Source organism: Peromyscus californicus, unplaced genomic scaffold, assembly GCF_007827085.1.
Source record: "Peromyscus californicus insignis strain IS unplaced genomic scaffold, ASM782708v3 Scaffold_7__1_contigs__length_154581171, whole genome shotgun sequence".
NCBI classification, from domain to species: Eukaryota; Metazoa; Chordata; class Mammalia; order Rodentia; family Cricetidae; genus Peromyscus; species Peromyscus californicus.
In genome coordinates, this window is record NW_026294595.1 from 43,809,026 (window position 1) to 43,821,117 (window position 12,092).

General features: G+C 38.4%; 1 protein-coding gene and 1 long non-coding RNA gene across 14 annotated transcripts in view; one reads left to right on the top strand and one right to left on the bottom strand.

The window, feature by feature from the left end:
- Positions 1 to 12,092, top strand: part of LOC128101831 (uncharacterized) — a 246,304-nt gene that overhangs the window by 182,081 nt on the left and 52,131 nt on the right. For 5 of the 10 annotated variants that reach the window (XR_008215208.1, XR_008215200.1, XR_008215199.1 and 2 more), the window contains 2 exons: positions 5,553 to 5,629; positions 8,419 to 8,588. This is a non-coding gene — a long non-coding RNA (uncharacterized LOC128101831). The remainder of the gene's footprint in view (positions 1 to 5,552; positions 5,630 to 8,418; positions 8,589 to 12,092) is intronic. The other 5 variants (XR_008215202.1, XR_008215206.1, XR_008215203.1 and 2 more) reach the window with 3 other exon arrangements.
- Positions 1 to 12,092, bottom strand: part of Scn9a (sodium voltage-gated channel alpha subunit 9) — a 157,403-nt gene that overhangs the window by 131,551 nt on the left and 13,760 nt on the right. The gene's annotated exons all lie outside the window — the stretch shown is intronic.

Genomic DNA, 12,092 nt, shown 5'->3' on the forward strand with positions numbered 1-12,092 from the left:
AAGAGTCCAACAGAGGAGAAACTCAGACGTGAAAATATAGGAAAAAAGACCTCTGCATCATAGTTGGTTGCTATTGTTTTAATAGTGCTATAGCTCAAACCCAGACCTTTGCCATGCCAGCCAAGCATTCTATCCCTGGGCTACACACCAGTTCTTGTATAATAGTTTTGAGACAAAACTATTCACATTTACATTAGGTAGAACTCTGCCTGAAAAACTGAGTGTTTCAAATGGAAAATTGAATAAGGAATGTTAAGTAGAACTGAGCCGTCCACATCTCTGTCACTTTCCTTCATACCAGAGTGTTGTTATTTGTATGTCACACTTTACAAAGTTTGCATGGTTAGACTGAATTGAGAAGATAAGATGTTTTAGTACTGCTAAATAATCTACGTGCTCAGATAGTGTTCTTCTCCATATTTCTACCTCTTGACCCATACCCAGACCCCCTTCTATAATCTCCTCCAAGATCTTGCATTTTAAGTCTTCTGTAGTCTCCCCATACACTTCTGTCTCATGGCTCAAAATAAAATACTTTATCAAATCCAGTGACTCCTTATAAGCACAGATGAGGGTAATGCTATGCTACTGTGCTGTGTCCAAGGGTTCACAAACAATTGCTCTCAGAAAGCGTTTGCCACCCAAAGACAGACTTCTTCAAGGAGGCAATCATTCTAGGTCCTAGAGTCTAGGAAGCTGGTCACAAATGGGTTTCGTTTCTCCTGGTTTACTAAACTGCTGTGAAGGATGCCCCCCTGTTGAGATGAAAATCCTTGAGTTCTGTGTGATTTAGAATCTCTCTCAACTGTTTTGTAATCAACCAATTAATGCTGAAAGCATACCTGTGGCACTATTGGTATGATTCCATCATTTTTTTTCAGAGTTGTAAAACATTAATGCTTTATGTGAAGTCACAATACATTACAACACTGAAAATAAATCCAGGAATCAGTGTCTGAAGTACCTGAATTGACTGATGGGTGGTCCTTTTCTAGACCTATCCTTCATATGCTTCAGACTGAAGGAGTTAGAGCTCCAGCTAACCCAAATCTCAGAATTTGAATCTACACAGTGAATTTATAACTTGTCACAAACATATTCTGTATGGACTAAGCCTTATACTTGAGCAAGATGATGGGGATCTAAACTCAGTGCAAACTCGAAGAAACTAACTAACTTTTAACTAGCTATGACTCTCACGAAGCACCTCAGGGAGCAATGAATCATGAGGCACAGAAAGTGAGCAATATCTCACCTTTTCCCGTCTGTAATTGTTTATTGATTGCCAGATGGACTGGTTCCTATAAACCAAGAGTGAAAGGCATTCAATATCTACATGTGAAAAGCACCTGCTTTATAGCTTAAATGTGCCCTTGAAGTTCAGCAAGCTGTAATTTTTTTTTTACCTACTTTTACCACCATGATTATCAATAGATAGTGTTAGAAATGGTAAATACCATCCTTTTAGTAGAGGCTCAAGGATTCAGTCATCATCTCTAAATAGTCCTACCACAGAGGCGTTCATTTTGGTTCATTATCGGACTGTCTCTCCCCTGAACTATCATCATAGTCTTTCAGTCTCGGGATTTCCAATTTCTCTTTTTCTTATGTCCATTGGACATACTTTCCTGTCAGAGGGGCAGCTAAAACAGTCAACTATGTCAGGTCTGTGTTTAAAAGTCAAAGAGTATGGCACTAACCACAAAGGCCTTACACTTGGGGTCTCAGCCTTATTCCTAGCTATGCACTCCCACCAGCTCATCCAAAACTCTGGGTCCTGAATTATAAGTCTTGCCCCAGAGAGGATTCATGGTCATTCTTCAAGACCAAGTCATCCATCCATGACTCCTTCCTTTTAAGTCTCTGAAGCAATTACTCTCACTGTAATTCAGCAATGCTGCCTTTCAGCTTCTTAAAAAAAAATGGAAATTAATCTACCTCAAGACCCAGCTATGCCACACCTGGGTGTATACCCAAAGGACACGCCATCCTTCTATAAGGACACTTATTCAACTATGTTCATAGCAGCATTATTCATAATAACCAGGGACTGGGAACAACCTAGATGTCCCTCAACTGAAGAATCAATAAAGGAAACGTGATGCATTTAAACAACAGAATATTTACTCAGCTGTTAAAAAAAATAGCATCATGAAATCTGCAGGCAAATGGGTGGAACTAAAAAATATAATCCTGAGTGAGGTAACCCAGACCCAAGAAGACAAACACAATATGTACTCACTTATATGTGGATATTCGCTATAAAGGATTCTATAATCCACAGACCCAGAGAGGATAACAAGTAGGACCCATGCAGGGAGGATGCATGGATCTCTCTGGGAAGGGAAAATAGAATAAATTTCATGAGTGGACTGTGGCTGGATGAGGATGGGAACAGGAAGGATCAGGTAGGGGGGTGGAAGGAGTACTGGGGGAATGATGACTAGAATTGGGGGAGAAGCATTTCAGGGACGAGGTAGAAGCCTAGTGCAATGGAAACTCCCAGGAATATATGAGGGTGACCTTAATGAAGACTCCTCATAATGTGTGATACAGAGCCTGAACCAGCCATCTCCTGTAGCCAGGTAAGACTTCCAGTGGAGGGATTAGGACACCAACCTAGCCACAAAATCTTCTATCTACAATTTGTCCTGCCTACAAGATGTGCTGGGGTAAAGGTAGCTCAGAACTTACAGGGATGGCCAATCAAGGACTGATCCAACTTGAGACCCACACCACGAGAGGGAGCCCACAGCTGAGACAGCCTGGGTGTCCATGAACCAGAGGCTTGATAACCTAGAGACCTAGGATAGAACCAAACACGACTGGAAAAAAAAGTCAGTGAAGTGATTCCTGATGATACTCTGCTATACTCGTAGACTGGAGCTTAGCATAATCATCATCAGAGAGGCTCCATCCAGCAACTGATAGGAGCAGATGCAGAGACCCCACAGTCAAATATGAGGTGGGAGCTTGGGGAGTCCTGGGGAAGAAGGTGAGGAAGGCTTGTAAGAGTCAGCGCTGTCAAGGACACCAGGCAAACAAGGCCCACAGAATCACTAACCAGGGCTCACAGGAGCTCAGAGAGACTGAACTGACCGCCGGGGAGCTTTCACGGGACTGATCTCGGTCCTCTGTATGTATGTTCTGGTTGTGGTTGCTTTCCTTGTGGGACTCCTAACAGTGGGAGCAGGGACTGTCTCTGACTCTTTTGCCTGCTTCAGGACCCTTTTCCTCCTACTGGGTTGCCTCATCCAGCCTTAATGTGAGAGGATGTGCTCAGTCATATGATAATGTGATATGCCATTTTGATTGATATCAGTGGGAGGCCTACCCTTTTCTGAAGGGAAAGGAGGAGGAGTGGATCTGAAGGAGAGGGGAAATGAGGTAGAAGGACTAGAAGGAGAGGAGAGGAGGAAGGGGAAACTGAAGTTTGCATGTAATTTATGAGAGAAAAATAAATAAAACCAAAAAAAAAAGAAAAACAAAACAAGAACAACAACAACAACAACAACAACAACAACAAAAACCTCCCTGCTTTCTCTTCATCCTGTAGGCATCTTATCCAGCCTTAAATTACATGATGATACAGCACACAAGGCCTGGTCAGCATCCACTACTTATTAATTTATCTCTCTCTAGTTCTTACTTCATAAGAAAGAAATATAAAAATGAGAAGTAATTCATTGCAAAAGCCCCTAGTGATACCAAGAAGTCACACAATTCAGAAATTTCTCTGTGTTTTTTTTTTTATTTTTTAACTGTTTTCTTCAACTTGCTTCAACTTCTGCATTGAATCAGATATTTTATTAGTATTCTGAGAATTTCTCACCATCTTGTAACTTAAGAATATTAAAAAAATACTTCTAATGTCAGAGAAAGTTAGATGGTACCAATAGTGCAAAGTAGAACACCATCTGTATATGACAGATTAGGACTTAATTTTATGAAACACTATGCAGACAACTGGGATAGTACAATGTATAAACCTATGATGGCCATGTTTATAGAAATATTTCAGGCTGGCACAGTAGGACACACCAATAATCCCAGTTCCTGGGAAGCTGAGTTTCCTTGTAGTAAGTTTCCTTGAAGTATAAAGTACGATGTATTCTATCTCTTTTCTAGATATAAATCGTAAGGGAATGATTTGATGTTACTATGTAAGCAGAGAGATTATCAGGCAGGCCTCCCTCTGCCCCTATGATTTCAATCATCCAGGCTATCAGATCGACCAGCCTCCTGCCCCTGTGCTCTACTTGGTCCTGGGAAAGGAAGTATCACTACAACTGACTCAGAAGACCCAGCAAAGGAAGATCTCAGAAGTCTACTCCTTCAAGCCTGATAAATTCAGAGTATACACATTGGATAATACGGGGAGGTGTTTTGTTTAGAAGAAAGGGATGGCTGTGTCTGAGGGTATGCCTTAAAAATCACGAATAAAACAGTTTAAATAACAATTACTTTCAGTAATTTATTATCTCCTGAGAGATCAAATTGAACTGTCTGAAACTTGTCTTAAATGAAGGTATAAAACTATATCTTATGAGTACACTTTTAACATGCTGGTATTGTCTGTGATTCCAAACTGGCAAACATATTCTCTGTCAGTCATCTTCCTGATGTTGCTGATGGGCACTGGGAGGAAAAATAAAAGGTTATTCACTCCAAAAAGAAATTGTACATGCCTGAATTTACTCTTGAGGGGGTTAATAGCAAGTGGGCTAATGTGAGAAGAAAGGAATGACTGGGACTATAAATGTTCTTTTGATAGCAACATTTCTTCATATCTACAAATTTTAAACATTATTTTAAGGGGGTTATTTGAAATGCTAACTAATTTGTATTTGACACACTTCTATTTTTTATAATCATATATTTAAGATATGTATTTCTAAGCTTTTTAAAAGTCTAATTTTTGGACATAAAGGTTTTCAGGGTAAGCATTTAACAAAATGACTTGAAATATGAAGTGCCTAAAGCATAAAGAACAACAAAGCCCCTCTAGGTGTGGAGGTATGTCCTTAGGATCCTAGCACATGGGGGACAGAAGCAAGAGGATCAGTGGTTTAATATCAGCCTCAGCAACACATGTTTGAGAGCAGCCTAGGCTACATGAGATCCTATCTTAAAAGACAACACAAAGCACAACAACAATAATTAAAAGCAAAAGTACATTGTTAGCATGGTGATGAACTAGTCCAAAGCATTTCCTTTGTGATTTTTATCAAGACACAAATGCTTTTTACTTATAGTTCACAGGAAACCATCAACTGTGTGATTTCGCATGAAAATCAGCTTTCAGCAGCTGAACTGAGGTACTGAAAAACAATACACATCAGAGGCAACCACACACTCCTTTTAGGTGGAGCACATGGGATTGTGCTGCTGTGATATCTGATATCTGCATGACTCCCTTCCAAAGGACTGATGCATATTTAATCAGTTTATCTAATGGATGTGATTTCTCAAGTCACAGCACCCCATTAGGAAGGCTCTTGCCCTGCTTCAGCTGAGCACTCTCATTACATTTCCTGACTCTGTGGTTTCAGAGAAGCTGCACTGCTGGAGAATTCCCTGGCTGATCCATCTGTCTCTGCTGTGGACAAGAGAAGACAAGGTGATGGAGGTTTGTAGGACTGGGGGTTGGGGAGGAATAATCTGTGAATTCACCACGTCTAAACCTTCAAAGGTGCCCTTATGTAAAATTTCATTACCAGAGAACAGATTTTTAATGCCTTATCATTCTTGATTATAGTACAATACACACAGGAGTGCAAATATCTTTCCAACACATCTTCTATGGCTAGGCAACTGCAGTGGAATTGCTAGCTCACATGTGTAGGGTATGATCTAACTACTAAATGAAGTTGAAAAAAATCAAACTTGGTGGCAAATTAATGACAGTAATTAATTGAGAAAAATAGGAACCTACTTAAAAGCAGATTGCCGGATTTGGTAGGATTGCCCAGTGTTTAAGAGCACAGGCTCAATTCCCATAACCCATGTAGAGGCTAACTGTCCCTAACTCTAACTCCATGGGATCTAATGCCCTCTTCTGGCCTTTGCTGGTACTATACACATGTTGTGCATAGACATACATGCAGATAAAACACAAATACACTTAATTAATAAAATAATTTATGAAAGCAGGTTCGGCATTTTTTTGTGAGTGACACTGGGATCTTTTCATAGCTTTAGATGATGTTTATGCTTCTCTTTTTGTGCTCTATGTGCAGCTTTATATGTTCTTAAAATAGGGTTCTAATTTATTATAAGTTTTAGAATGCTTACCATAGTAATAAAATTCCCTTTTTCCCTCCCTTGTTGTAAAAGATGCACATATTTTTTAAATCTGTTTTTGTTTTTCGGGTTAACGGTGACTTTTGTCCATAAATGTGTTCCATTAATTAAATTGAATGAACAAAACTTTTCCCGTGGCTACAAGACTTCACACCACCGCCATTGTAACCACTTCTACTTTGAGGTTCTGAAAACATCTTGACATACCCACTAGTATTTTTATGGTTTATATTTTATCTTAATGTTTTCAAAAGAACAAAATAAAGAAAGAAAATATTTCTGAGCCAGGACCTTAATGTGTATGCTATAGCATGAAGTCTCTTTAGGAATGACATTTCATATATATATATATATATATATATATATATATATATATATATATGTGTGTGTGTGTGTGTGTGTGTGTGTATGTATATATATATATGTATATATGAATTTTAAAATGAGAAAATGTATCCTGCTTTAATTAAATACATTTTCACTACAATTTAATGAATTAATTAAATTCCCTCATTTAATTTCATTAATTTTTTATTTAGTTATAATACATTCTAGAATATCACCTATAAACTGGGTCTAGGTACTCTCCTCCACCACCTGAAATATCTTGAGCAATTATAATAAGATACTGAGTCATACTAATCGAACTTTTTACAGTAAGGATGAATTCCAAATCGCAGGTTGTTTCAGGAGTAAGAGTACTTCCCTAGAAAACACTGTGACTCCATCCCCACTTCGTTCTGCACTTTCAATTGTATTTTCCCCCCTTTGGCTGTTCTTGCAGAAGATAAGAGCTCAGGTTTCTGCACCCATGTGGTGGCTCACAGTAGCTGTAACTCCAGTTCCAGAGGATCTGACATCTTCTTCTGACTTCCATGGACATCAGTCACACATATGGTACACAGACAAACATTTAACAAAAGACTCATTGACATAAAGTAAAAGATAAAATAGATCTTTAAAATCAACTGTAACCTGGAAATATCTCTGTATTAATACAGGAGATCAATAAAGTACAGGACCATTTCTTATTGCAACAGCTTCATATCGTTTTATTATATAAATGGACTGAAATTTGGTTGTTTGTCCTTTACTATAGAACACTCAAGCTGCTCCCCAGAGCCACATTTCCTTCTCTAGCATATTTTTACTGCATGACATGACATTTGTAAGACAAAAGACCAGGACAGGAACTGTGGAGTCAAAGTCGTACTTGAATTTTGTTTCTGAAAAAGAAAGCATTGCCAAATCTCATCTACCAATTAATACCTTCCAGTAACAATCAGTCAGGGAATGTTTGTGCATGCCTTTAGAAGAATGGCATATAATTTTGGTTATTTTGAAATACACATTGGAATAACTGGTGAGGGAATAATCTATGGATCTTTAATCACACACACTACCCATATGTCTCAATAATACCTATTAACTAATATTCGATCATACTGATTTGAAGTACTAATCTTTGTAATTCCCATATATAATGTTGATTTCTGGACACTGAAATTTTTTTATGAGATGACCACTAGATCAGTTTTATCCACTATTTAAATTATGCGGCTTCCATAAAGTTATTGGACATTTAACGGGATGATTTCTATCAGATATTGTCATTGTTCTGTGTATCTTTTCTAGCTAACTAGTGTCCGGGTGGTACAATAGAGAAAAAGATATAAAGACATGATATCTCTATATACTGTTATTTCCTTTTGGATTTTCTCCCTTAAGGAATATAAAAATACCTTATCACAATAAGAAAATTGAGTTTAGCTAGCTACCAAGATAGAGTTTCTAATGTTAAACATATCATCTATAAGTTAAATATAATAACCACCATTAGTAATTTTATTGGAATATGTTCCTAATTGTTGACATCTTTACTTCAAAATGAGTAATGTACTTACCAAACTAATGAACTCTTTAAAGGAGCATTCTTTATCAGAAATGGTTAATTTGAAGGATGACAGACACCGCCTTTTATAGTTTCAAAGATAAGTTTTTAAGGTTCAGGGAACATTGTGGAAGAGTGGGTGGGAAGATTGCAGGAGCCATAGGGTCAGGGAGTTTGCTGTGAGACTGTGTCTCTTAGTAACATCATAATCTACACCCATAAAGTCTCAACAACATGTCTTCTGGGATGTGAGCTGAACAAGCACGACAAGTGTGACACCAGTAGATGTGCCAAAGTGGAGGAGAAAGACCCACAAGAAGAGAACATCTATCCTCCCTCAAATTTATCCTCCAAAAAATATCAGGAGACTTGAATTCTGAAGTAAAGTGAACAGGTAAGCCTCCCTCCAATAGTTAAACTATCTTTTAAAAAATCACCATTTTAATTACCACTTCTAACAATTTATTTTGAAATGATGTTTATATATTGTAATTTTATTGCACTATAAATTTTAACTTAATTTAGTCTTTTCAGTTTCCATTTTTCATTTGCTAGTAGCCCCTAAATGGGAAGTCAATGGCTGCAGAACTTAAAATATACAAGGACTTGCAGACAAGAAATCCATGGTGATAAACACTAACCTTCAGGCTTTAGTTCTTAGGAAGAAATTTTTCTGAAAGTTACTATGAAATTAATGGAGGGAGAAATAGTGACTTTATTAAGAATTAAGAGAACCAAAGAAAAGATTTGATTTTGTTTGTTTTTTTAATTAAGAAATTTTTTATTCATTTTACATACCAATCACAGATCACCCTCCTCCCTCCTTCCACCCCTACAGCACCCCTCCACCCACCCCCCACCCCCCCCCCACCCCCCACCCCCCGTCCATTCCCTCCTACAAGAAGATAAGGCCTCCTATGGGGAGTCAGCAGAGCCTGGTATGTTCAGTAGAGGTAGGTCCAAGCCCCACCTCTCTGCCTCAAGGCTGTGCGAAGTGTCCCACCATAGGTAGTAGGCTCCAAAAAGCCAGCTTATGCACCAGGGATGGATCCTGAGCCTACTGCCAGGGGGCCTCTAAAGCAGATCAAGCTACACAACTGTTCTGCTCATGTAGAGGGCCTAGTTCAGTCCTATGGAGGCTCCACAGGTGTTGGTCTAAATTTCATGAGTTCCAACTAGTTTGGTTTCATTGTCTCTGTAGGTTTCCCCATTATGAACTTGATGCCCAAAATTAGGTCCTCCTACATCAATTAATAATCAAGAAAATGACCCATAGACATGCTTATAGACATATAAAGCCTGATCTAGGCTATTCTTCAATAGATGTTCTCTGTTTCCAAGTGTATCTGCTCAACAACCAAGACTATTCATCACACAATGCATTGCTGAAGATTCTGAGTGGTACATATTTCTGACTTTCTTCCTGCTTAAGGAAACAAGACAGTATTTCTTCCACATTAATTTGTTACTCAAGTATAACTGGAGGTCCATTCTTTGCCAAGCCTTTTGCTATGATCTGTGGAGATTATAACTATAGTGAGACAGAATCCAGGCTTAAACTATTACTGATCATAACCCTTAGTAGCTCAGATTAGAAAACAGAGTAACTGACTTTTAACTAGTTAGACAATTGATGATAAATTCTTATCCTATTTAGGAAAGGACCAAAACAATCCTGAGCAAATAGAATGCTGGAGCGATTACCATTCCAGATCTCAAGATACATTACAGAGCCATAGTTATAAAAACAATATGGTACTGGCACAAAAACACATGTAGAAAAATGGAACAAAATTGGGGAACCAGACATGAGAATGTGTAACTCCAACCATCTAATATTCTACAAACACATACACTGGAGAAAAAGTATCCTCAACAAATGGTACTGGGAGAACTAGACGTCCACATGTAGAAGAATGAAATTAGACCTGTGTCTATCATCTTGCACATAAGGTAACTCCAACTGGATCAAAGACCTAAATGTGAAACCCAGAACATTGAAATTGCTAGAAGAAAACATTACAAGTAAACTACAGGGTGTAGGTGTAGGTAGGTGTAGGGAAGAACTTCCTGACTGAAACTCCATTTGCCTAGGAATTGAGGCCAACAATTGATAAATGGAACATCATAAAACTGAAAAGTTTCTGCCCAGCTACAGACACGATCAGTCAAATGAAGAGGAAGCCACTGAATGAGAGACAATCTTTACCAAATATACATCTGAAAGAGGATTAATATACAAATTATATAAGGAACTCAAAAAATAAGGAGTCTACACACACACACACACACACACACACACACACACACACACACACACACACGAAACAACAACAACAACAACAAAAAGTGACCATTTCAGAAAATGGACTTAGGATCTAGTCAGAGAGTTCTAAAAAAAAAAAGAAAGAAAAGAAATAAAAATACCTTGATGTATTTCAAAAATATTAATCATTCCTAGCAAAGAGGGAAATGCAAATCAGTATTTTTCCCCCTAAGAAACATTCCAAACATTCCCTGAATTTTGTAAAGAAGAGGAGTCATTAGAATTCTACAGTCACTCTGTAAGTCATGCCTTGGGAACACCAGGGCATTTTCTTGGTTTATTTCTTGGAAGTTTTCTTCCAATGGGAATGTTGAACAACAGTCACAAAAATTACTCAAAATGTGCAAATTATTGCAATACTCTCATACTGTTTTAGTGTCCTGAGTGTGACACTCAAAGGTACCCACAATGCTCACCTTTGTCACATTAACACATTTCTCCCCAAATAAAACAGAACTTTCAATCCTTTAGAGGTAAGAAGACACTACGAAATATTTTTGTAAAATGAACCAAAATGGTAAAAGATAACTTTTAATGAGAATTAAGGGTTTCTCAAGCATTTATTCTGATTGTATTATTTATCTCCAGAAAGGGATTGAGTTAAAATGAGGCACAGTCCTCCATCCCTCAAAAAATTTGTCCCTTGATGGTCACTGTAGCATTGACTTACCACACAGATCTCTAGGCTTGGGTAGTAATCTCAAACCAAAGAAGCTATTGAGTACTATTTTTGGCTTTGCTTTCTGGCCAACTTAGCAATTTCTTCCTTCCTTCACATCTCTCTGTTCTGTCTTATACTTCTTTATAGTGTTTCTTATAATTCAATTGTGGGGAAGGGGGCATATTTCTTACATTTCTCTGACAACTAACGTTATTCCTTCATGTTCTGTGGAGGGCAGTCTACAGTGTTTGCAATGATACCCGAATAGCTTCTCAACGCAGACATTCTCAAGGAAGAAAGGAAGGTTAAAAAGGGAGAGAGTAAGGGACTATCTTAAACTCCAAATGGGGAACAGATATGAGGCTTCTGAAAGCTAGCCAGAGGCGCCGGGGTATACCCTCTCCAGGCCTTTGGGATCCTGCCAGGGCCTCTCTCTCCAAATATCTCAGTGGCACCAGCACCAGCCTGGATGCCAAGTCCTGTCCTGCACATTCTGGAGACTTGCCAAATGGTGCTTAATGATTGATCACTAGCCCTAGGAGATTTCAGCTGCCTCCCTCCAATCCCTAGTTCATTTTTTCAATATCATTTGGCTAATGTTTCACTTTTAGGAAAAGATCAACCTTGTAGCATTTTTAAATGTACCAACTTTAGTACACTTTAACACATGAGCACTCAGTCATCCACAGAACTCTTAATGCTAGGGTCCTGGACTGGGGAGTACAATTGCGGTTAAACACAGCAAAAATTCTCGTGCTTTCCTGAGGGTGGAACAGTCACTGGGTAATAGAGCTAATTTCAAAATACAACTCACAGAAGAAGAATTTGGATGGAATTACCTGGCTTGGGTGGATAATGTCACTCCCAACAGACATTGGTTATTAACTGAAAATCACAGTACAAGGCAAGGG